This window comes from Antechinus flavipes, chromosome 6 (assembly GCF_016432865.1).
Source record: "Antechinus flavipes isolate AdamAnt ecotype Samford, QLD, Australia chromosome 6, AdamAnt_v2, whole genome shotgun sequence".
In the NCBI taxonomy this organism is placed as follows: Eukaryota; Metazoa; Chordata; class Mammalia; order Dasyuromorphia; family Dasyuridae; genus Antechinus; species Antechinus flavipes.
Window position 1 is genome coordinate 143,603,009 of NC_067403.1, and position 23,312 is coordinate 143,626,320.

Here is a 23,312-nt window from a genome sequence, read left to right on the forward strand (position 1 = left end):
CTTTTTCTCTTTTGCTTCTTCCTAGTTTAGGTATCATGCCATTTTTAGGTATTGAATGAAACAGAAAACTGAGGACTTCTCAGAATAATAACCTTGGGTAGTATAAACTCACCATTAAGGATCTTTTTAATTATTAAGGCTCTTCAAGAAGAGCAAAGGTTTACTCTTCCAGCAGAAAATACCCAAGGTAATCCCTTTGATGCTTGTTCAACTGCTTAAAGAAGGGAAAAAAAAAACCTGACCCATTTTTTAATGGCCTTGAGGTATCCAAGAAGTCTCTAACCTGGCCATCCTTATCTGATTAATTATTTACTGGAAATAGAATAATTAGAATCTCCTCAATTAACCTCTAACCCCTCTGGCTTAATTGATTATTAATCTTTGAAGCAAACAGACTGCTTTTTGTTAACATTTTGAAATATTTTATAGCTTAAGCAAGACCCTGGTATCACAAAAATCCCACCTGAATTCCAAAGACAAATAAGGAATAAAATTGAGTTTGACAATGATTTTAAAAGAATTAAGAGGAGATGGGTGGGCGAATAGTTTCTGTAAACCTTGACTATATAACTATGTTCCTTACTATTGTAAAATTGGCTTTTCCTGATTCAGACTTTCTGGTGAAAGGACTGCTTCACTTCTCCCGATAATCTAAATAAAGAAACTTTTCTGTTTGTACCTAAAGAGACCTTTGAGTAGTCAATTTTGGGTTAGGATCTTTGCATCCCACACAGTATCACACTTTAGGATGTGGTAAGATTTCTTCTTTGCCTATTTTCCCAAATAGTTTAAATAGTTTTAGAATTAATTGTTCTTTAAGTGCTTGGTAGAATTCACTTGTGAGTTCTTCTGGTTCTGAGAATTTTTTTCTGAACAAGTTTAATGATGTCTTGCTCCATTTATTTTTCTAAGGTTGGTTCATTAGAGTATTTTATTTCTTCTGTTAATTTAGGTTATTTATACTTTTTTATTCATCCATTTCATATAAATTGTCAAATTATTGGCATATAATTGGGCAAAATAGCTCCTAACAATTGTACTAATTTCCTCTTCATTTTTGGTGAATTCTCTTATTTCATTTTTGAAACTAGTAATTTGATTTTCTTTTTTTCATTTTTTGAATTCATGTAAACCAATGGTTTATAAATTTTATTCTCCCCACCAAATAAAAACAGTTTTTAGTTTTATTTAATAGTTCAAGGCTTTTCTTACTTTCAGTTTTATTAACCTCTCCTTTGAGTTTCAGGACTTCCAATTTGCTGCATAATTGGGGATTTTTTATGTTTTCCCCTTAAATTTTTATTTTGAATTGCATACCAAATTCATTTATCTCTTTTTTCTCTGTCTTATTGATATAGGCAACTAGAGATATAATTTTTTCCTAAGTACTACTTTGGTTGCATCTCATAAATTTTGTATATTGTTTCATTGTTGTCATTTTCATTGAAATTATTGTTGCATTTTTTGGTTTGTTTTATTCTATAATCCAATTAATTTTCAGGATTAGATTTTTAAATTTCCAATTAATTATTAATCGCTCACCATTTTTAATTACTGAATATAATTTGTATTGCATTATGATCTGAAAAACTCATTTACTATTTCTGGTTTTCTACATGTGGTTGTGGGGTTTTATGTCCTAATATATAGACAAATTTTCCATAGTTGCCTTGTACTATTGAGAAAGAATTATATTCCTTTCTATTCCCATTCATTTTTCTCCAGAGATCTATCATATCTAACTTTCCTATACCCCACTAAGACACATTACATTTTTTTTCTTCTATAACATTCAACTTGTTCAAAAATTTAGATACTATATGATTTGGTGTATGTAAGTTTAATATTGATATGACTTCATTGCCTATGGTACCTTTCAGTAAGCTATAGTTTTCTTCCTTAGTTGTTTTTCCTTTTGACTTGTTGGAGATCATAACTGTCCCTCCATTTCTTTTTTCTTTTCTTTTTTTGCTTCTGCTGAAGCATAATAAATTCTGTGCAAGTCCCTTACTTTTACCTTATAGGTATCCTCTGCTTCAAATGTGTTTCTGGTAAACAATGTATTGTAAGACTCTGGTTTTTAATCCAGTCTACTGTTTCCATTTTATGTATAGTTCATCCCATTCACATTTATACTTATGATAACTCTGTTTTTCCTTCTTTACTATTTTCCTCTTGTCTTACTCCTTTACCCCCACGTTTTCCCTCCTTACACATCTTTTACTTAAGATCGCCATCTTCTCTAACCTACCTTTCCTTTTGTTAGTCCCCTCTGCCCCCTTTATTTCCCTCCCCTTCCCTCCTCCCTTTATTTCCTTATAGAGTAATATAGATTTCTATGTACAATTGAGTCTGCAAGTTATTCCCTCTTTGAGCCAAATTTGATGAGAGTAAGGTTTAAGCTTTTCCTGCTACCTTTCTATCTTCCCTCTTTAAATTGCTCCTTTTCGCCCCACCTCTTTTTACATGACATAAATTATCTCATTCAATCTCTCTCTCCTTCTAATGCTCTGTTTTGTTTTCTGGAGTATCATCCCATAATATCAGCATGTCTACAACTTCTATCTGTTTCTTCTAATTGCTCTTATAGTAATAAAGATGTTAAGAGATACAGATATTATCTTGCCATAATAGAAAATATAAACAGTTAATCTTATTGTAGTTCTTGAAGTTTTTCTTTTTCTTTTTTTTAATTTAATTTTATTTGATAATAACTTTGTATTGACAGAATCCATGCCAGGGTAATTTTTTACAACATTATCCCTTGCACTCGCTTATGTTTCGTTTTTTCCCCACCCTCCCTCCACCACTCCCCCTCAGATGGCAAGCAGTCCTATATATGTTAAATATGTTGCAGTATATCCTAGATATAATACATATTTGCAGAACCAAACAGTTCTCCTGTTGCACAGGGAGAATTGGATTCAGAAGGTAAAAATAACTCGGGAAGAAAATCAAAAATGCAAATAGTTCACATTCGTTTCCCAGTGTTCCTTCTTTGGGTATAGCTGTTTCTGTCCATCATTTATCCATTGAAACTCAGTTAGGTCTCTTTGTCATAGAAATCCACTTCCATCAGAATACATCCTCATACAATATCGTTGTCGAAGTGTATAATGATCTCCTGGTTCTGTTCATCTCACTTAGCATCAGTCCATGTAGGTCTCTCCAAGCCTCTCTGTATTCATCTTGTTGGTCATTTCTTACAGAACAATAATATTCCATAACATTCATATACCACAATTTACCCAGCCATTCTCCAATTGATGGGCATCCATTCATTTTCCAGTTTCTAGCCACTACAAACAGGGCTGCTTTCCTTTTTTTAGTATCTCTTTGGGATAGAAGCCCAATAGAAACACTGCTGGATCAAAGGGTATGCACAGTTTGATAACTTTTTGGGCATAATTCCAGATTGCTCTCCAGAATGTTTGGATTCGTTCACAACTCCACCAACAATGCATTAGTGTCCCAGTTTTCCCACATCCCCTCCAACATTCATCATTATTTTTTCCTGTCATCTTAGCCAATCTGACAGGTGTGTAGTGATATCTCAGAGTTGTCTTAATTTGCATTTCTCTGATCAATAGTGATTTGGAACACTCTTTCATGTGAGTGGTAATAGTTTCAATTTCATCATCTGAAAATTGTTTGTTCATATCCTTTGACCATTTATCAATTGGAGAATGGCTTGATTTTTTATAAATTTGAGTCAGTTCTCTATATATATTTTGGAAATGAGGCCTTTATCAGAACCTTTAATTGTAGATGTTTTTCCAGTTTGTTGCTTCCCTACTAATCTTGTTTGCATTTGTTCTGTTTGTACAAAGGCTTTTTAATTTGATATAATCAAAATTTTCTATTTTGTGATCAGTAATGGTCTCTAGTTCATCTTTGGTCACAAATTTCTTTCTCCTCCACAAGTCTGAGAGATAAATTATCCTATGTTCCTCTAATTTATTTATAATCTGGTTCTTTATGCCTAGATCATGGACCCATTTTGATCTTATCTTGGTATATGCTGTTAAGTGTGGGTCCTTGCCTAATTTCTGCCATACTAATTTCCAGTTATCCCAGCAGTTTTTATCAAATAATGAAATCTTATCCCAAAAGTTAGAATCTTTGGGTTTGTCAAACACTAGATTGCTATAGTTGACTATTCTGTCTTGTGAAACTAACCTTTTCCACTGATCAACTAATCTATTTCTTAGCCAATACCAAATGGTTCTGGTGACTGCTGCTTTATAATATAATTTTAGATCAGGTACAGCTAGGCCACCTTCATTTGATTTTTTTTTCATTAATTCCCTTGAGATTCTCGACTTTTTATTGTTCCATATGAATTTTGTTGTTATTTTTTCTAGTTTAGGGAGTATTGTCATCTTTATTATATTTGCTCGGCCTATCCAAGAGCACTTAATATTTTTCCAATTATTTAAGTCTGACTTTATTTGTGTGGAAACTTTTTTGTAATTTTGCTCAAATAATTCCTGACTTTCCTTTGGTAGATAGATTCCCAAATATTTTATGCTATCAACAGTTATTTTGAATGGAATTTCTCTTTGTATCTCTTGCTCTTGGATTTTGTTGGTGGTGTATAAAAATGCTGAGGATTTATGGGGATTTATTTTGTAGCCAGCTACTTTGCTAAAATTATGAATTATTTCCAATAGCTTTTTAGTAGAATCTCTGGGGTTCTCTAGGTATACCATCATATCATCTGCAAAGAGTGATAGTTTGGTTTCCTCATTGCCTACTCTAATTTCGTTAATCTCTTTCTCGACTCTTATTGTAGAGGCTAGTGTTTCTAATACAATATTGAATAATAATGGTGATAGTGGGCAACCTTGCTTCACTCCAGATCTTACTGGGAAAGGTTCCAGTTTTTCCCCATTGCATATGATGCTTACTGAAGGTTTTAAATATATGCTCCTGACTATTTTAAGGAAAAGTCCTTTTATTCCTATGCTCTCAAGTATTTTTATTAGGAATGGCTGTTGGATTTTATCAAATGCTTTTTCTGCATCTATTGAGATGATCATATGGTTTTTGTTTGGTTGGTTATTGATATAGTCAATTATATTAATAGTTTTCCTAATATTGAACCAGCCCTGCATTCCTGGTATAAATCCTACTTGGTCATAGTGTATTATCCTGGGGATCATTTTCTGTAATCTTTTTGCTAATATTTTATTTAAGATTTTAGCATCAATATTCATTAGGGAGATTGGTCTATAATTTTCTTTCTCTGTTTTCAGCCTACCTGGTTTAGGTATCAGTACCATGTCTGTGTCATAAAAGGAGTTTGGTAGGACTCCTTCAATCCCTACTTTTTCAAATAGTTTATTTAGCATTGGAGTTAATTGATCTTTAAATGTTTGATAGAATTCAGATGTAAATCCATCTGGTCCTGGGGATTTTTTCTTAGGGAGTTGATTGATAGTTTGTTCTATTTCTTTTTCTGAGATGGGAGTGTTTAGGATATTTACTTCTTCCTCTGTTAGTTTAGGCAAGCTATATTTTTGGAGGTATTCTTCTATTTCATTTAAGTTGTCGAATTTATTGGTGTAAAGTTGGGCAAAGTAACTCCTAATTATTGCTCTAATTTCCTCTTTGTTAGTGGTGAGTTCTCCCTTTTCATTTTTAAGACTAACAATTTGATTTTCCTCTTTCCTTTTTTAAATCAGATTTACTAAGGGTTTGTCTATTTTGTTGGTTTTTTCATAGAACCAACTCTTAGTTTTATTAATTAATTCAATAGTTTTTTTTACTTTCAATTTTATTGATCTCTCCTTTTATTTTTAGAATTTCAAGTTTAGTGTTTGACTGGGGGGTTTTAATTTGTTCCTTTTCTAGCATTTTTAGTTGCAAGCCCAATTCTTTGACCTTCTCTTTCTCTATTTTATACAAATAGGCCTCTAGAGATATGAGATTTCCTCTTATTACCGCTTTGGCTGCATCCCATACATTTTGGTATGATGTCTCATTATTATCGTTTTCTTGGATAAAGTTATTAATTATGTCTATAATTTGCTGTTTCACCCAATCATTCTTTAGTATAAGATTATTTAGTTTCCAATTATTTTTTGGTCTACTTTCCTGTGGATTTTTATTAAATGTAATTTTCAATGCATCGTGGTCTGAAAAGGATGCATTCACTATTTCTGCCTTACTGCATTTGAGTTTGAGGTTTTTATGTCCTAATATATGGTCAATTTTTGTATAAGTTCCATGAACTGCTGAAAAGAAGGTGTACTCCTTTCTGTCCCCATTACATTTTCTCCAGAGATCTATCATATCTAATTTTTCTAGTATTCTATTTATCTCTTTGACTTCTTTCTTATTTATTTTGTGGTTTGATTTATCTAATTCTGAGAGTGCAAGGTTGAGATCTCCCACTATTAGAGTTTCACTGTCTATTTCTACTTGCAGCTCTCTTAATTTCTCTTTTAAGAATTTAGATGCTACACCACTTGGTGCATATCTGTTTAATATAGATACTACTTCATTATTCATTCTACCCTTTAGCAAGATATAGTGCCCTTCCTTATCTCTTTTGATTAGATCAATTTTTGCTTTAGCTTGATCTGAGATCAGGATGGCTACCCCCGCTTTTTTGATTTCACCTGAAGCATAGTAGATTTTGCTCCAACCTTTTACCTTTAACCTGCATGTATCTCCCCGCTTCAGGTGTGTTTCCTGTAAACAATATATTGTAGGATTCTGGCTTTTAATCCATTCTGCTAACCACTTCCTCTTTATGGAGGAGTTTACCCCGTTCACATTTATGGTTAAAATGACCATTTCTGTATTACTTGCCATCTTGTTAACCCCGGTTTATGCTTTTCTCCCTTCTTACTCCCTTACCCCCCTTCCCAGTATTAAGCTTGTGAGCACCACTTGCTTCTCACAGCCCTCCCTTTTTTAGTATCCTTCCCCCCCTTAGAGTTCCTCCCCCTATCTTACCCCTTTCCCTCCCAGTTACTGTATTCCCTTCCACTTAGCTTATTTCTTCCCTTTTCACTTTTCCCTTCTCACTTTTCAATGAGGTGGGAGAAGTTTCACCATAGATTGAATATGTCTAAAATTTTTCTCTTAAAGCCAATTCTGAAAGCAGTAAAATACTCACTATATTCATCCCTCTCCGTTCTTTCTCTCAGATATAATAGGTTTTCTTTGCCTCTTCATGAAATGTAGTACCCCCACTTTCCCCTTTTTCTGGTATAATGTCCTTTCCACATTTAGTTTCTAGAACAAGGTATATCTGTATTCTTTATACATCTTTATAGCCGAAATATAGTTCTCAAGATTAATCTTTACCTTTTTAGATTTCTCTTGAGTTCTGTACTTGTAGATCAAATTTTTTGTTAAGTTCTGGCTTCTTCATCAAAAATAGGTGAAATTCACTTACTTCGTTGAATGTCCATCTTCTTCCCTGGAAAAAGATGCTCAATCTCGCTGGGTAAGTTATTTTTGCTTGCATCCCAAGTTCCTTAGCCTTTCGGAATATCATATTCCAGGCCCTTCGATCCTTTAATGTGGATGCTGCCAGATCCTGGGTGATCCTTATTGTGGCTCCTCAATACTTGAATTGGGTTTTTCTAGCTGCTTGCAGTATTTTTTCCTTCATCTGAGGGTTCTGGCATTTGGCCACTATATTTCTTGGTGTTTTGATTTTAGGATCCCTTTCAGTAAGGGATCGATGAATTCTTTCAATGTCTATTTTACCCTCTGTTTCTATGACTTCTGGGCAGTTCTCTTTGATAATTTCCTGTAAAATAGTGTCCAGGCTCTTTTTTTCATCATACTTTTCTGGGAGTCCAATGATTCTCAGGTTGTCTCTCCTGGATCTGTTTTCCAGGTCCGTTGTCTTCCCCAGAAGGTATTTCACATTCTTTTCCATTGTTTGATTTTTTTGGATTTGCTTGACTGATTCTTCTTGTCTCCTCGAGTCATTCAATTCCAATTGTTCGACCCTGATTTTCAGTGAAGTATTTTCTTCACTCACTTTTTTAAGATCTTTTTCTAATTGTCCAATTGAGTTCTTTTGTTCTGTGGAATTTTTTTCCATTTTGCCAATTTTGTTTTCCAGTTCACCAATCCTATTTTTTGAGGATTTGGTTTCTTTATCCACTCTCTCTTTAACTGACTTCTCCAGACTCTCTTGCCAAGCCTCCCTCTCCTTTTCCCATTTTTCTTCTAGCTCCCTTGTGAGAGCTTTTTAAATTTCCTCCATGAGATTCATCTGTGCTGAGGAACATATGATCTCCTCCTTTGGGGATTCACCTGGGGACTGTTTGTTTTTAGTCTCCTCAGAATTTGGAGTCTGCTCTTCATCTGTATAGAAGCTGTCAAGGGTTAAAGTCTTTTTCAGTTTCTTGCTCATTCTGTCTAATAATCAAAGACAAACTATCAAAGAAACAGAAGAAAAAAACCCTTGAATGGAGGCTGCTTTCTTTGGGGGAGGGGCAGGGTAGCCGTGAGGCACGGGTCCTACTGTGCTGCGCCTGTGCTCTGAGATCCGAGAGCGTGCTGAGACACTGTGGGGGAGGGGTGGCCAGGTCCCGAGAGACCCCAGCTGTTTGGGATTGTATTCTTCACCCTCGGTGTTTTTAGCTTCTCTGCTGGGCTGCTGACTTGCTGCCGGAGCAAAGTATCTAATCCTGGAGCAAAGTATCTAATCCTGTAGCAAAGCTCTCCCTGCAGAGATGGCTGCGATCACGCCCCACCCCCTTTCCGCTCTGCTCGGCTCTGAGCTGCCTTCTGAGCTCTCGCTGCCGCTGCTGCCCACAGCTTGCTTCTGATCTAATAACCGTCCCTGCCCTCGCGCAAAAACAGACCTTTCTTGACGAGTCTCAGGGATGGTTTCTCTTGGTAACATTGTATGGTTTTTTTCAGTCGAGCATTAATTCAGAGGCATGAAATGAAATGGATAGTGAGAGAAAAACGTGGAGGTTACACAGCAGTGTGCCTCCTCTCCGCCATCTTGGCCGGAAGTCCGAAGTTTTTCTTTCTTGTTTCTACCCACCCCTTCTCTTTTTAAAATATTTCCTTTGAGACTTGTCTTTAGAGCTCATTATTTTTTATTAAATTCTCATTTTTTAAGTATAGATGATCAAATATCCTGTTTGGTTAAATATCCATGTTCTCCTCTGAAAGATTATATTCATTTTTTCTGGGTAGGTGTTTCTTGATTGTAATCCTAATTCCTTTGCCTTCTAGTACAGCATATTCTAGGCCTTCCATTTGTTTTAATGTGGATGCCTCCAAATCCTGTATAATCTTGACTATACTTCAACAGCATTTGAATTATTTCTTTTTTTTGGCTATTTGCAATTATTTCTACTTGATCTGTGAACTATGGAATTTATTATGATGTTTTTGGAAGTTTTCATTTTGGGATCTCTTCCAGGTGGTGATTAGTAGATTCTTTCGATATTTATTTTGCCCTCTGAATCTAATACATAAGGCAGTTTTCTTTTATAATTTATTGAAAAATGTTGTTCAGAGGTATTTTTGTTTTGATCATGACTTCTAGCTAGTCCATTCTGAATCTACTTTCTAGGATAGTTATTTATCAATAAAAATGTTCATTTTCTCTGATTTTTAAAAACTTTTTTGATATTTTATGGTATTTTAATGTCTCATACAGGCATTAGCTTTTACTTGTTCAATTCTCATTTTTAAGGAATTATTTTCTTCAGTGAGATTTTGTATTTTCTTTTCCATTGGGCCAATTCTATTTTTAGGTAGTTGTTTTCCTTGGTAACTTTTTTATATATCTTTTCCCATGCTATTGATCTTTTTGTTACAATACTCTTGCATTACTCTCATTCCTTTTCCCAGCAGTTCTTATTCTTCTCTAATTTGCCTCTTAATAGCCTTTTAAAGTATTTCCAGGTGTTGTTTCTTGGCCTGAGAACAATATTTTTTCGAGATTTTATATGTAGTCATTTTGACACTATTGAGCACTTCTAAGTTTTTTTCCCTGGATCATCTCTGCCCCCATAGTAAATTTCACAGTCAAGTTTTGTTTTTTTGGTTTTTTGTTTTTTTAACTCATTTTTTCCTGCCTTTTTGTGAGTTGGTTTTTATCTGGGAAAGATGAGCTCTACATTGTCTCAAGGTTTTTGTTCTATGGCACTGGGCTTTACTACTCACTTTCATTGTACTTCAGGGCTTAGCTGCTTGTTTTCACTGTAAGGTAGACTATCTTTCTGGCTTGTCTTGTGAGCTAGGGACTCCCTTTTGTGCTTCCCTGAATGTGGGGTTTAGCTGCTGGCCTGTGCCAAGACTTGGGCCTTGTTGCTGAGCTGTTAGAATAACAAAATCTTTCTGGTGATTGGCCTGGAGGATAGTCTCTTGCTGCTCTGCCCTGAAGGTGGGGGCCTTGCTGCTGGATTGCTATTAAGAGACTCTCGTGGTAGCGTTCAGGGGCAGCTTCACTACAGGTCAGCAATGAGATTAAAGATCATCTAATGATTTATGCTGAAGGTGGGATCATTGAAATGAAATTTTACTAAGCTTCACACACTACTCATTTGCTTATGGATTTCTGGTTTACATCATTGTGAGGACTAATTGATGGATTGCCCTAGGCTTGGAAGCCTCGTTGCTGAGCCCCTCCTGTGTGACTGGTTGGTTGTAGTTGTTGCTGCTACTCTTGGACTTTGTTTCCTACCCTAGTAAAAGGGATCTTTCCTTGGTCTTGTAAGTGGCTTCCTTGTTCCTAAATCCATTCTGAGGTGATTTTCTAATTATTTGGACTGGAATTAGGAAAGGCATCAGACATTTCCTTCCTCATTTCTCCATTTTGGTTTTGGAAGTTTCATTTAACTGTTATTTAAATGTTTGGTAGAATTTACTTGCCATATCCATTTTACATTTTTTTGAGAGTTCATTGATAGCTTATTTCTTTCTCCCCCTCCCCCCCCCAAGAAGGACTTATTTAAGAATTCTATTTCCTCTTCTGTTAACTGAACCATCTGCATTTTTATTGACCCATTTCAGATATATCAGCATATAATTAGACAAATGGCTCTTAAGTATTGATTTAATTTCCTCTCATTAAGTGGTAAAATGATGCTTTTTATTTTTGATATTGAAAATATAGGGTTTTATAAAATCAAATTTGTTGATGACTTGTCTCTTTCACTATTATCATTTTTTGTATAAAGCCAATTCTTAGTTTTATTAGCTCAAGGGTTTTCTTACTTTCAAATTTATTAATCCCTCCTTTGATTTTCAGGATTTCTAATTTGATATGTCAATGATGATTTTTTAATATATACTTGTGAGCTATTTGGTTTTTTTAAATTATACCATGCCCAATTCATTCATTTTCTATTTCTATATTTTATTTATGTAAGCTATCTCTATGCCTACATTGAGCTTTCAGATGCCCAGATTGAAAGCATTGCCAAGTTTCTCTGGAAGTCTCTTGCCAAGAGGGACTTTGTTATCCCATGTTCTGCACCCTAGCCTGGGTATTAAAGGCATTTGTACCCACTGTGGCACAGCATTTTATGATCTCCTTTAAAGAAACATCCTTGTGTAGTCCCAGAATAATTCTTCTACAAACTTCATTAGTATTTTCTTTAGCAAGTTCTTTGATCATTATTCCTATTGCTGAATTTTCACCAATCGTTCATATAACAGCTGTCTGCAGACATCCCACAAAATCAGCAAAGGATTCATTTGGACCTTTCTCTATTTTTGTGAAGGCTTCCCCTCCATCTTTTCCAGCGGAAGCAATTTGCTCATATGCTATCAAGGGGTATTTAATCTGTGCTGAAGCATCTGCATACTGACCTTTACCTGCTAGTTAGTCAAAGGTGATTTGTATCTTAGCTCCAGTTTGCCTATTTCATTGGGCTTGTATTCTACATAGTTCACTGTACTCTGAAAGCCACAACAAGTTTTGTCCAGATTATAAACATGTCTTTGTTATAATTTCCAAACACCAGGGGTTAAAATTTCATAAAATTTCATTTCAAATTCTCTAATACCATCTTATCATAAGACGATATAGCCCCATAAAGAGTGCAACCCTTTTTCAAATTTTTGATAATTTTCATATCAAAAGGACTGTATCTTCTCCTTTGTTGACTTGAAGAATCAAATTCTTCAATCACAGGATATGCTTCTATGAAATCAGATTTATCCTGTCCTTCTTTTTTTGCTTTAATTAGTGTCTTTTGTAATCGTGTCATAGGCCACTTCATAGATGATGCTGATTGTGTCATTACCCCCCCTCCTTCTCCCTCCATCCATGAAGGGTTAATTGGGGGGGGGAGGTCAGGATATGGGGAATGCCCTAATGGCTCCTGCTGTGAAGCACCACACTCCTTAATTTCATCAGAATTGTACTAAACTCCTTTCTTGTCTAGTCCTTCATCCTTTTCACTGAGTTTGTCAGTAACCTTCCCCTCCTGCACTTTCTTCTTTTTCCTTATTCTAATACTTATATAATTCCTTAAAGCCAGTTGTATAAAGTTATATATATATATGAATGAAATTTTTGGGGGGAATTGATTCGGGACCATTATCATTTTAATATTCACATACTTGCTCTCCTACTAATTTTCACTCATCTGGATCCAATTCTTTTTCCTTAGATGTTGGAATCCTTACTAACTGCTAACTAATTAGAGTTGATCTAATCTTACAAGAAGATGTTTTGGGCAGAACCTGAAACAAGGTACTAAGTAGAACTAAGTTCAATGAGTTCACACCTCCCTTGAAGCTCGTTGGGCCAGAGAGCACTATGGGAGAAAACCCATAATCCCTCTCTCTCGTATCCCACAATTCCTCCCTCTTGGATAAAAGAAACAGACAGAAGCTCTCGGTCAGATTTCAGTAGAGTTACGCCAGAAGCCCTCTCTCCGAGGCAAGGCAGAATATTTTCCACTTGGCTGGCTGGTGGCAGAAGTGTTCTTCAGAGAGGAAGACGCTACAAGTCGAGATTTCACCGGAATGACATGAAGACTAGAGCTGGCTGGAGGCTGAAGAAAGCAGAGGCAGAGGCTGAAGGACCAGACCTTTGGATTTGGTGACATTCGGAGGGAGCTCTTGGAACCAAGCAGAGAGATAGGCCTCTAAGCTAACCGGGCTATATTGGGATAATAAAAGATCTGAACTTTTATCACCTGGCTGCATTTTGAGAAGAAAAAGCTCACCACATTTTGGCGCCCGAACAGGGACCGATTCAGATCCATCTGAACTAGATCACAACATTTTGGCGCCCTGAACGTGGGACAAACAGACCCCTCAGTGGATTTCAGTGGAAAAGCTCCGATCCTGATTCAAGTGGAAAAGCCCCGATCCTGATTCAAGTGGAAAAGCCTCTGATCCTGATCCAGTGGAAAAGACTTCAACCCAGAAATTAGGGTGAGTGCAACAAAGAAATTTTGTTAGAAGAGTTAAAGTAGAATTTCAGCTAAGATGGGACAGATATTTAGAAAACAGCCTGTTTCTGTTCAAGGAAAATGTTTAGAGAGTATTGTCAAAGTTATGGAAAGCCAAGGTTTAATTATAAGTTTACAGCAAATCACTGAACTTTTACAAACTATAAAGGACATATGCCCTTGTTTCTCTCTTGATAAGGAATTAGATCTAAATGAATGGAAATTGGTTGGAGAGGATCTTTGTCAATTCTATGATAAAAATGGGCCTAACTCAATAATTAATACATATAATGTAATACAATTGGCTATAAGAAGTTATTTAAGTGATAGAATGATGAAAAGGAAAGTACAGGAGGAAGTGCCAACTTTACTAGGTGAAAAGGAGGACAAATCAGATGAGAATGGAGTTAATTACAATTCTGAGTATGATACTTCACAGAAGGAGGAATTAGGTGATTCCACATCTCATGACCCTCCCCCCGCAATTAACCCTTCATGGGTAGAACAAGGGGGAGGGAGAGAGACAGAAACACAGTCAGCTTCTCCTGTAAAGCAGAATTTGACAAGATTAGAAAAAGCATTAATTAAAGCAAAAAATGAAGGAGAAGATATATCTGATTTTATAAATGCATATCCTGTGATTGAAGAGCTCAACTCCTCAGGTCAAAAAGAGAGAAAATACACTCCTTTTAATTTGGGAAAAATTAAAGATTTGAAAAAGGGTTGCACTCTTTATGGGGCTACATCATCTTATGTGAAGATGTTACTGGATAATTTGTCTAATGAAATCCTAACCCCGAATGACTGGAAATCCATAACGAAAACTTGTCTAGAACCGGGACAAAATTTATTGTGGCTTTCGGAGTTTCATGAATTATGTAGGATTCAAGCCCAACGCAATAGGCAAAAAGGAGCTGTTGTACAAATCACTTTTGACCAACTAGCTGGTGAAGGTCAGTATGCAGAGAGTTCAGAACAGATTTATTATCCCATAACAGTCTATGAGCAAATTTCTAAGGCTGCCATAAAAGCTTGGAATTCTCTCCCTGGACAGAAAGATGGAAATAATGCTTTCACAAAAATAGAGCAAGGTCCCAATGAACCTTTTGCAGATTTTGTGGGACGTTTACAAACAGCTGTAATAAGAACCATTGGAGACAATGCAGCAACAGAAATAATGACTAAACATTTGGCTAAGGAAAATGCCAATGAGGTTTGCAAAAGAATTATATGGGGGCTAGACAAAGATGCTCCTTTAGAGGAAATCATAAGACGCTGTGCCACAGTGGGCACAAATGCTTATTATGCCCAGACTATGATGAACATGGAAAGACAAGGTCCTTCTTGGCAGAGGAATTCTAGAGAAACTCGTCGATGTTTTCAGTGCGGAAAAATTGGACATTTGAGAGCTCATTGTAGATATGGATATAGAGTGAGAAGACAGGGTGAGAGAAAACCCAAAACTCCATGTCCAAAATGTAATCAAGGCTTTCACTGGGCCTCTAAATGTATATTGACCCAGAAGAATGAGAGGCAGGGCCCAGCTCCAAAGTATCAATCAAAGGACAGGTGGGGCATGATAGCAGCTGAGGTTACACCCAGAGAGACTTTAGAAATTCAGGATTCTGATGTCATCAACCAACAGAAAAGCAATCAGGATTACAGTTGGGAAGAATACAGGCCTTTTAAGACAACAAGACAATATCCAATGCAAACAGCTCCAATGTAATTACCAGATGATGAGGAGAAATCCCAAAAGTGGTAAATAGAAGAGAATTAGATAGGTTAACTGCTTGGGGAAGAGGATCTGCTTATATTTCCACAGGTGGAAAAGGAATCAGATGGCTAACAATGAGACTGTCAAAAGAACTTTAAAATCTTCAGCTTTCAGTTCCTGAAAAACCAGCAAGAATCACTGGATTCCCTGAGATGAAAAATTGTTGATGAGACTTTTTGCAGTACTTCAGGGCTTACAGGAACTATTAGATTCCTGGCGCATGAACTAATGGACAATGGATTCCTTATGGACTATTTCTAGGACTTATGGACATGTGTAAATTTTCAGGTCGATTTATGTTGTTACATTACTACTAGCCTGTGTTATATTACTATGTGCTTATGTATTTTAAGCAATTGCAAGAATCATTGGATTTCTTGAGATGAAAGATTGTTGATGAGACTTTTTGCAGTAGTTAAATTTTCATGTTGATTCATGTTATTTGTTACATTACCACTAGCCTGTGTTATATTGCTGTATGCTTTTGTAAATTATGTATAATGCCTCCCATATTGATGGATTTATGTATACCATGTATATCTGTTACAAAGTTCTGGCCCATATTGATGGATTTATGTGTACCCCCTCAGAAACCCCCTATGTTTTAAAACAAAAGAAAGGGGGAGATGTTGGAATCCTTACTAACTGCTAACTAATTAGAGTTGATCTAATCTTACAAGAAGATGTTTTGGGCAGAACCTGAAACAAGGTACTAAGTAGAACTAAGTTCAATGAGTTCACACCTCCCTTGAAGCTCGTTGGGCCAGAGAGCACTATGGGAGAAAACCCATAATCCCTCTCTCTCGTATCCCACAATTCCTCCCTCTTGGATAAAAGAAACAGACAGAAGCTCTCGGTCAGATTTCAGTAGAGTTACGCCAGAAGCCCTCTCTCCGAGGCAAGGCAGAATATTTTCCACTTGGCTGGCTGGTGGCAGAAGTGTTCTTCAGAGAGGAAGACGCTACAAGTCGAGATTTCACCGGAATGACATGAAGACTAGAGCTGGCTGGAGGCTGAAGAAAGCAGAGGCAGAGGCTGAAGGACCAGACCTTTGGATTTGGTGACATTCGGAGGGAGCTCTTGGAACCAAGCAGAGAGATAGGCCTCTAAGCTAACCGGGCTATATTGGGATAATAAAAGATCTGAACTTTTATCACCTGGCTGCATTTTGAGAAGAAAAAGCTCACCACATTTTGGCGCCCGAACAGGGACCGATTCAGATCCATCTGAACTAGATCACAACACTTAGAGAACCAAGGAGTTGTGTATTTTAATATTTTGAAGAGTTCAATGATCTTCATCAAAGTTACAATCAAACCTTATTTTTTTATGATTTTAACTCTGCTTTAGACACATTTTTCTTGAGGTGGAGAAGTCTCCTTTCTAAACATTTGTCCCATTTCAGTTGAAACATTACTTCAGCCTTTAACAAAGTTTCCTTCTTGTCCATTTTTGTACTCACATTAGGGTGACCTCTGGGTCATGGAGATTTTTCCACTGAACTCAGGATCAGAGACTTTTCTACTGAAATCAGGATCAGAGATATTCCACTGACCTCAGGATTGTGTCAATCTGGACTGCTGATTGTAAATCCTTAATCCCTGTTCAGTCACCAAATGTAATGTTCTTGTTGGTTTTCTGGAGGTCTTGGGACCAGCCTTCATTTCTGCCAAGTAATCAACACAAGAATAGCTAGATGTTAGAGTCCAAATTCTTTATTGTCTCCTTGCCTGTTGTGGGACAGCTTTCTGGAGAGCCTTTCAGACAGACCTTGGTCTCAGTGGGGGAAGTGGTGGAGGCCAGCCACCACAGTGGTGTGAGATGAAGTGAATGAATCTCTCAAAGTCTGAGGGCTTGTGCTTCAGTCTCCAGACACCACAAAGGTGGACTTTGGAATGAATCTGTCTCTCAGTCCCTGGCTGAATTTGTCCCAGCTTATATGTTCTATACTGAGTCTAAAGTATTCATTATATTACTAGAAAACAAATATTTGTTGCAAGATTAAATCAATCATGCTGAACTAGAGAATTATTAATCACCATGCTAAACTAGATAATCATTGTCTCATCAATTCCACTGAGTTAGCACCTTGTAAGAATCCTTGTTTCAGGATTCTCTCTGATCAATAATGATTTGGAACACCTATTTATACCAGTAGCAATAGTTTCAATTTCATCATCTGAAAACTGATATTCATATCGTTTGACCACTTATCAACTGGAGAATACCTTGATTTCTTATAAATTAGAGTCAATTCTCTATACATTTTGGAAATGAGGCATTTATGAGAACCTTTAACTGTAAAAATGTTTTCCCTGTTTATTGCTTCCCTTCTAATCTTGTCTGCATTAGTTTTGTTTGTACAAAAGCTTTCTAACTTAATATAATAAAAATTTTCTATTTTGTACTCAATAATGATTTCTAGTTCTTTTTTGGTCACAAATTCCTTCCTCTTCTACAAGTCTGACAGGTAAACTATCCTATGTTCTTCTAATTTATTTAAAATCTCATTCTTTATGCCTAAATCATGAGCCCATTTTGATCTTATTTTGGTGTACAGTGTTAAGTTTGGGGCCATGCCTAGTTTCTGCCATACTAACTTCCCATTTTCCCAGCAGTTTTTGTCAAATAGTGCATTGTTTTCACAAAAGTTGAGGTCTTTGGGTTTGTCAAACACTAAATTGCTGTAGTTATTGTCTATTTTGACCTGTGAACCTAACCTATTCTGCTAATCAACTAGTCTATTTCTTGCCAATACCAAATGATTTTGGTGTCCGCTGCTTTATAATATAATTTTAGATCAGATATAGGTAGGCCACCTTCATTTGATTTTTTTAAATTAGTTCCCTTGAAATTCCTGACCTTTTGTTCTTCCAGATGAATTTTGTTATTATTTTTTCTAGTTCAGTAAAATAGTTTCTTGGGAGTTTGATTGATATAGAACTAAATAAATAGATTAGTTTAGGTAATATTGTCATCTTTATTATATTTTATACTATTTGCAGTTACTTTAAATGGAATTTCACTTTGTATCTCTTCCTATTGGATTTTGTTATTGATATATAAAAATGCTGATGATTTATGTGGTTGTGTTTTGTATCATGCAACTTTGATAAAGTTGGATTATTTCTAATAACTTTTTAGTAGACTCTCCTGGGTTCTCTAAGTATACCATCATATCATCTGCAAAGAGTGATAATTTGGTTTCCTCATTACCTATTCTAATTCCTTTAATCTTTTTTTCAACTCTTATTGCCCAAGCTAGCATTTCTAATGCAATACTGAAAAGTAATGGTAATAATGGGCAACCTTGTTTCACTTCTGATTTTACTGGGAATGATTCCAGTTTATCACCAGTACATATGATTCTTACTGATGGTTTTAAATAGATGCTACTGACTATTTTAAGGAAACATCCATTTTTTCCTAACCTCTCTAGTGTTTTTAATAGGAATGTGTGTTGGATTTTATGAAATGCTTTTTCTGCATCTATTAAGATGATCATATGGTTTTTGTTAATTTGGTTATTGATATAGTCAATTATGTTAATAGTTTTCCTAATATTAACCCAGCCCTGCATTCCTGGTACAAATTCTACTTGGTCGTGGTATATTATCCTGGGGATGATTTTCTGTAGTCTTTTTGCTAGTAATTTATTTAAGATTTTTGTCATCAATATTCATTAGGGAGATTGGTCTATAATTTTCTTTCTCTGTGTTCAACCTATCTGGTTTAGGTATCAGTACTGTGTCTGTGTCCTAAAAGGAATTTGGTAGGATTCCTTTAATACCTAATTTTTTTTCAAATTGTTTATATAGCATTGGAGTTTATTGTTCTCTAAATATTTGGTAGAATTCACATGTAGATGTCTCTGATTCTAGGGCTTTTTTCTTAGAGAATTGATTAATAGCTTGTTGTAGTTCTTTTTCTAACATGGGACTATTTAAGCAATTTACTTTTTCCTCTGTTAATCTGGGAAAGCTATATTTTTGAAGGTATTCATCCATTTCATTTAAATTATCAAATTTATTGGCACAAAATTGGTCAAAGTAACTCCTAATTACTGCTCTAATTTCCTCTTCATTAGTGTTGATGTCTCCCTTTTCATTTTTAACACTAACAATTTGATTTTCTGCTTTCTTCTTTCTAATCAAATTTACCAAGGGTTTACCTATTTTCTTGTTTTTTTCATAGAACCAACTTTTAGTTTGATTTATTAATTCAATAGTTTTTTTTTTACTTTCAATTTTATTAACCTCTCCTTTTTATTTTTAGAATTTCAAATTTAATGTTTGATTGGGTTCTTTTAATTTGCTCTTTTTCTAGCTTTTTTATTTAGAAGCCTAATTCTTTGATTTTTCTCTTTCTCTATTTTATGCAAGTAGGCCTCTAGAGATATAAATTTTTCCCTTATTACCACTTTGGCTGCATCCCACAAATTTTGGTATGACATCTCATTATTGTCATTCTCTTGAATGAAATTATTCTTTCTATGATATGCTGTTTTACCCAATCATTCTTTAGCATGAGATTATTTAGTTTCCAATTATTTTTTGCTTTATTTTCCCCTGGCTTTTTATTGAATGTAATTTTTATTTCATTGTGATCTGAAAAGTATACCTTTGCTAATTCTGCCTTTCTGCATTTGAATTTAAGGTCTTTATGTCTTAATATATGATCAGTTTTTTTATAGATTCCATGAACTGTTGAAAAGGAAGTGTACTCCTTCCTAGCTCCATTTAGTTTTCTCCAAAGATCTATCATACCTAACTTTTCTAGTGTTCTATTTACATTTTTTACTTATTTCTTATTTATTTTGTGGTTTGATTTATCTAGTTCTCAGTACAAGGTTGAAATCCACCCCCTACCCCCTATCCCCCCATTGTAGTTTTGCTGTCTATTTCTTCTTGCAGCTCTCTTAATTTCTTCTTTAGGAATTTAGATGCTACACCACTTGGTACAAATATGTTTAATATTAATATTGGTTCATTATCTATGCTACCCTTTAGCAAGATATGGTGCCCTTCCTTATCTCTTTTAATTAGATCAATTTTTGCTTTTGCTTGATCTGGAATCAGGATGGCTACTCCTGCTTTTTTGACTTCACTTGAAGCATAGTAGGTTCTGCTCCAGCCTTTACTCTGTATGTATTGCCCTGCTTCAAATGTGTTTCCTGTAAACAATATATTGTAGAATTCTGATTTTTAATCCAGTCTGCTATCCACCTCTGCTTTATTGGGGAGTTTACCCAATTCATATTTATGATTAAAATTACTAATTCTGTATTTTCTGTCATCTTGTTAACCCCAGATTATGCTTTTCTATTTCCTTTCCCACTTACTCCCCTCCTCAGTATTAAACTCATGAGCACCACTTGCCTCACACAGCCCTCCATCTTTAGGATTCCCTCCTCCCACCTTACAGTTCCTCCCCTTTTCTTACCTCTTCCCCTAACAATTTCTCTGTTCCCTTCTACCTAGCTTACTCCTGCCCTTTTCACTTTTCCTCTTTCACTTTTCAATGAGGTGGGAGAAGTTTCTCTGTAAATCGAATATGTCTAATATTTCTCTTTGAGGCAATTCTGATGAAAGTAAAATTCACATGTTCCCAAGATTTCTTTTTATTTTTTTATGTTTTATATTTGGAGGTCAAACTTTTTGTTTAGTTCTGGTTTTTTCATCAGAAATAGATGGAATTCACCTATTTCATTGAATGTCCATTTTCTTCCCTGGAAAAAAATGCTCAGTTTGGCTGGGTAAGTTATTCTTTGCTGCATAGCAAGTTACTTAGCCTTGCAGAATATCAGAGTCCAGGCCCTTTGTTCCTTTAATGTAAATGCTGCCAGATACTGAGTAATCCTTATTGTGACTCCTTTGTATATGAATTTTTTTTTCTAGCTACTTATAGTATTTTTTCATTAGTCTGATAGTTCTGGAATTTAGCCACAATATTTCTTGGAGTTTTGATTTTGGGATCTCTTTCAGTAGCTGGTCGATGAAATCTTTCAATATCTATTTTACCTTCTGTTTTTATAACATCTGGGCAGTTCTCTTTGATGATTTCCTGAAAAATAGTGTCTAGGCTCTTTTTTTCAATCCTGATTTTCAGGAAGTCCAATAATCTTTAGATTATCTCTCCGAGATCTATTTTTCCAAGTCTGTTGTTTTTCCAAATAGGTATTTAACATTTTTTTCTATGTTTTCATTTTTTTTTTGGGGGGGGGGAGGGTTTGCTTTACTGATTCTTGGTGTCTCCTTGAGTCAGTCATTTCCATTTTTTCAATTCTGATTTTTAATGAATTATTTTCTTCATTTACTTTTTTGTTTATTTTTGTAATTGTCCAATTGAGTTTTTCAAAGAGTTATTTTGTTCTTTGGGATTTTTTTTCCATTTTGCTAATTTTATTTTTTATGGAGCTATTTTCTTTTTCTGATTCACTAATCCTGTTTTTGAGGGAGTTGATTTCTTTATCCACTTTATCTTTTAATGAGTGACATGACTTAATCAAACCCTCTTGCAAAGCTTTCCTTTCCTTTCTCCATTTTTTTTTTCTTCTAGCTCTTTTTAAAGAGCCTTTTAAATTTCTTCTATGAGAGCCTTGTGTGACAGGGACCAGGTTATATCACCATTTGGGACTTCATCTAGAGACAATCTGCTTTTATTCTCCTCAAGGTTTGAAATCTGCCCTTTTTCAGTATAGAAGCTTGCTATATTAGAGCCCCCTTTTCCTTTTTACTCTTTAAAAACAAACAAACAAACAAAAAAACCTGCAGTCTATGATGACCGCGTATTTAAAATCACCCAGAGTCAGGAATTCAGGTTAAGGGAAAAATCTTCAATCTTTAGATTGGATGCTTGCAGTATTTTCTAATTGATGTGATAATTATGTAATTTGCCTATAATATTCCTGGGAGTTTTCATTTTGGTGATGATTGGTATATTCATTTGAAGGTTATTTTTCCCTCTGATTCTAGGACATCAGAACAGTTTTCCTTGATGAGTTTTTGAAAGATGTTGTCCAGGCTCCTTTTTTTCATTGTGGTTTTCAAGTAGTCCAATAATTCTTAGATTGTTTCTCTTGGATCTATTTTCCAATAAGTTTTTACATTTTCTTCTATTTTTTCTTCTTTTTTTTTGCTTTTATTTGACTGATTCTTAATATCTCATTTAGTCATTTGCTTTCAGTTGTTAAATTCTAATTTTTAGTAAATTATTTTCTTCACTTAGCTCTTTTATCTCCTTTTGCATTTGGCCAAATGAACTTTTAAATGAGTTGCATTGTGCATTTTTTTTTCCATTTCAGAAATTCTGTTTTTCAAGGAATTGTTTTCTTTTTCTACTTCATAAAACTATCTCTTAAGGAGTGATTTTCTTCAGAAAATTTATGTGTTTCCTTTTTCAGGGCTCTCATTTTCTTTTTGCATTTTTCTTCTAAGTCTTTTTTAAGATACTTTTTGAATTCTTCCATCAGGCCATGGTACTTAAGATACTTAACTATTTTCTTGCCTAACTGGTGGAACCCTGTAAATCTCCTAGAGCAGTAAGAAACAAATTTGTAAAATGCTAAAAAAAAAAAAAAAAAAAAAAGACTTCTTTAGCTCTGCCCCACCTGCTGTATTCTCTGGGGCTACAGGCACCAACTTTCTGCTTGCTTTTCTCCTCATACTTCCTTGTCTGGCTACCCAAGTTAAAATCTTTCCTTTAAAAAAAAAAAAAACAAACAAACAAAAAAAAAAACTTATGGGATTCCTTAATCCATTGTATTCAGTTAGTTGTTCTCCCACTAACTTCCACATCTCTGACTCCAAACTCTCCTTCTTGCCAAACCATGTAGGTGTGCACTCCTGAATATCTGAGAACTCAGTGATCTGCTTCTGAGTTACCAACAAACCTTGCTTCTCTGTTAACCTAAGTAAGCATGCTTTATACTTCCCTTTGAGAGAGTGTTTGCTTCATTTCAGTTGAAAAACAAAAGTGACTTGTTTAGCCTTTACGATTCTTCACACTTGCCTCTTTTTATATTTACCCTATTCAGGGTCATAGGGATTTCTCCATTAAACTTGGCCAATTGCATCAGTCAAGCTGATTTGTGCCCTGCTTTGCAAGGCCATCCATTTCTAGGGTCCCAG

General features: G+C 35.3%; 1 protein-coding gene across 2 annotated transcripts in view; it reads left to right on the plus strand.

The window, feature by feature from the left end:
- Positions 1-23,312, plus strand: part of GRID2 (glutamate ionotropic receptor delta type subunit 2) — a 1,896,723-nt gene that overhangs the window by 908,152 nt on the left and 965,259 nt on the right. The window lies entirely within an intron of this gene.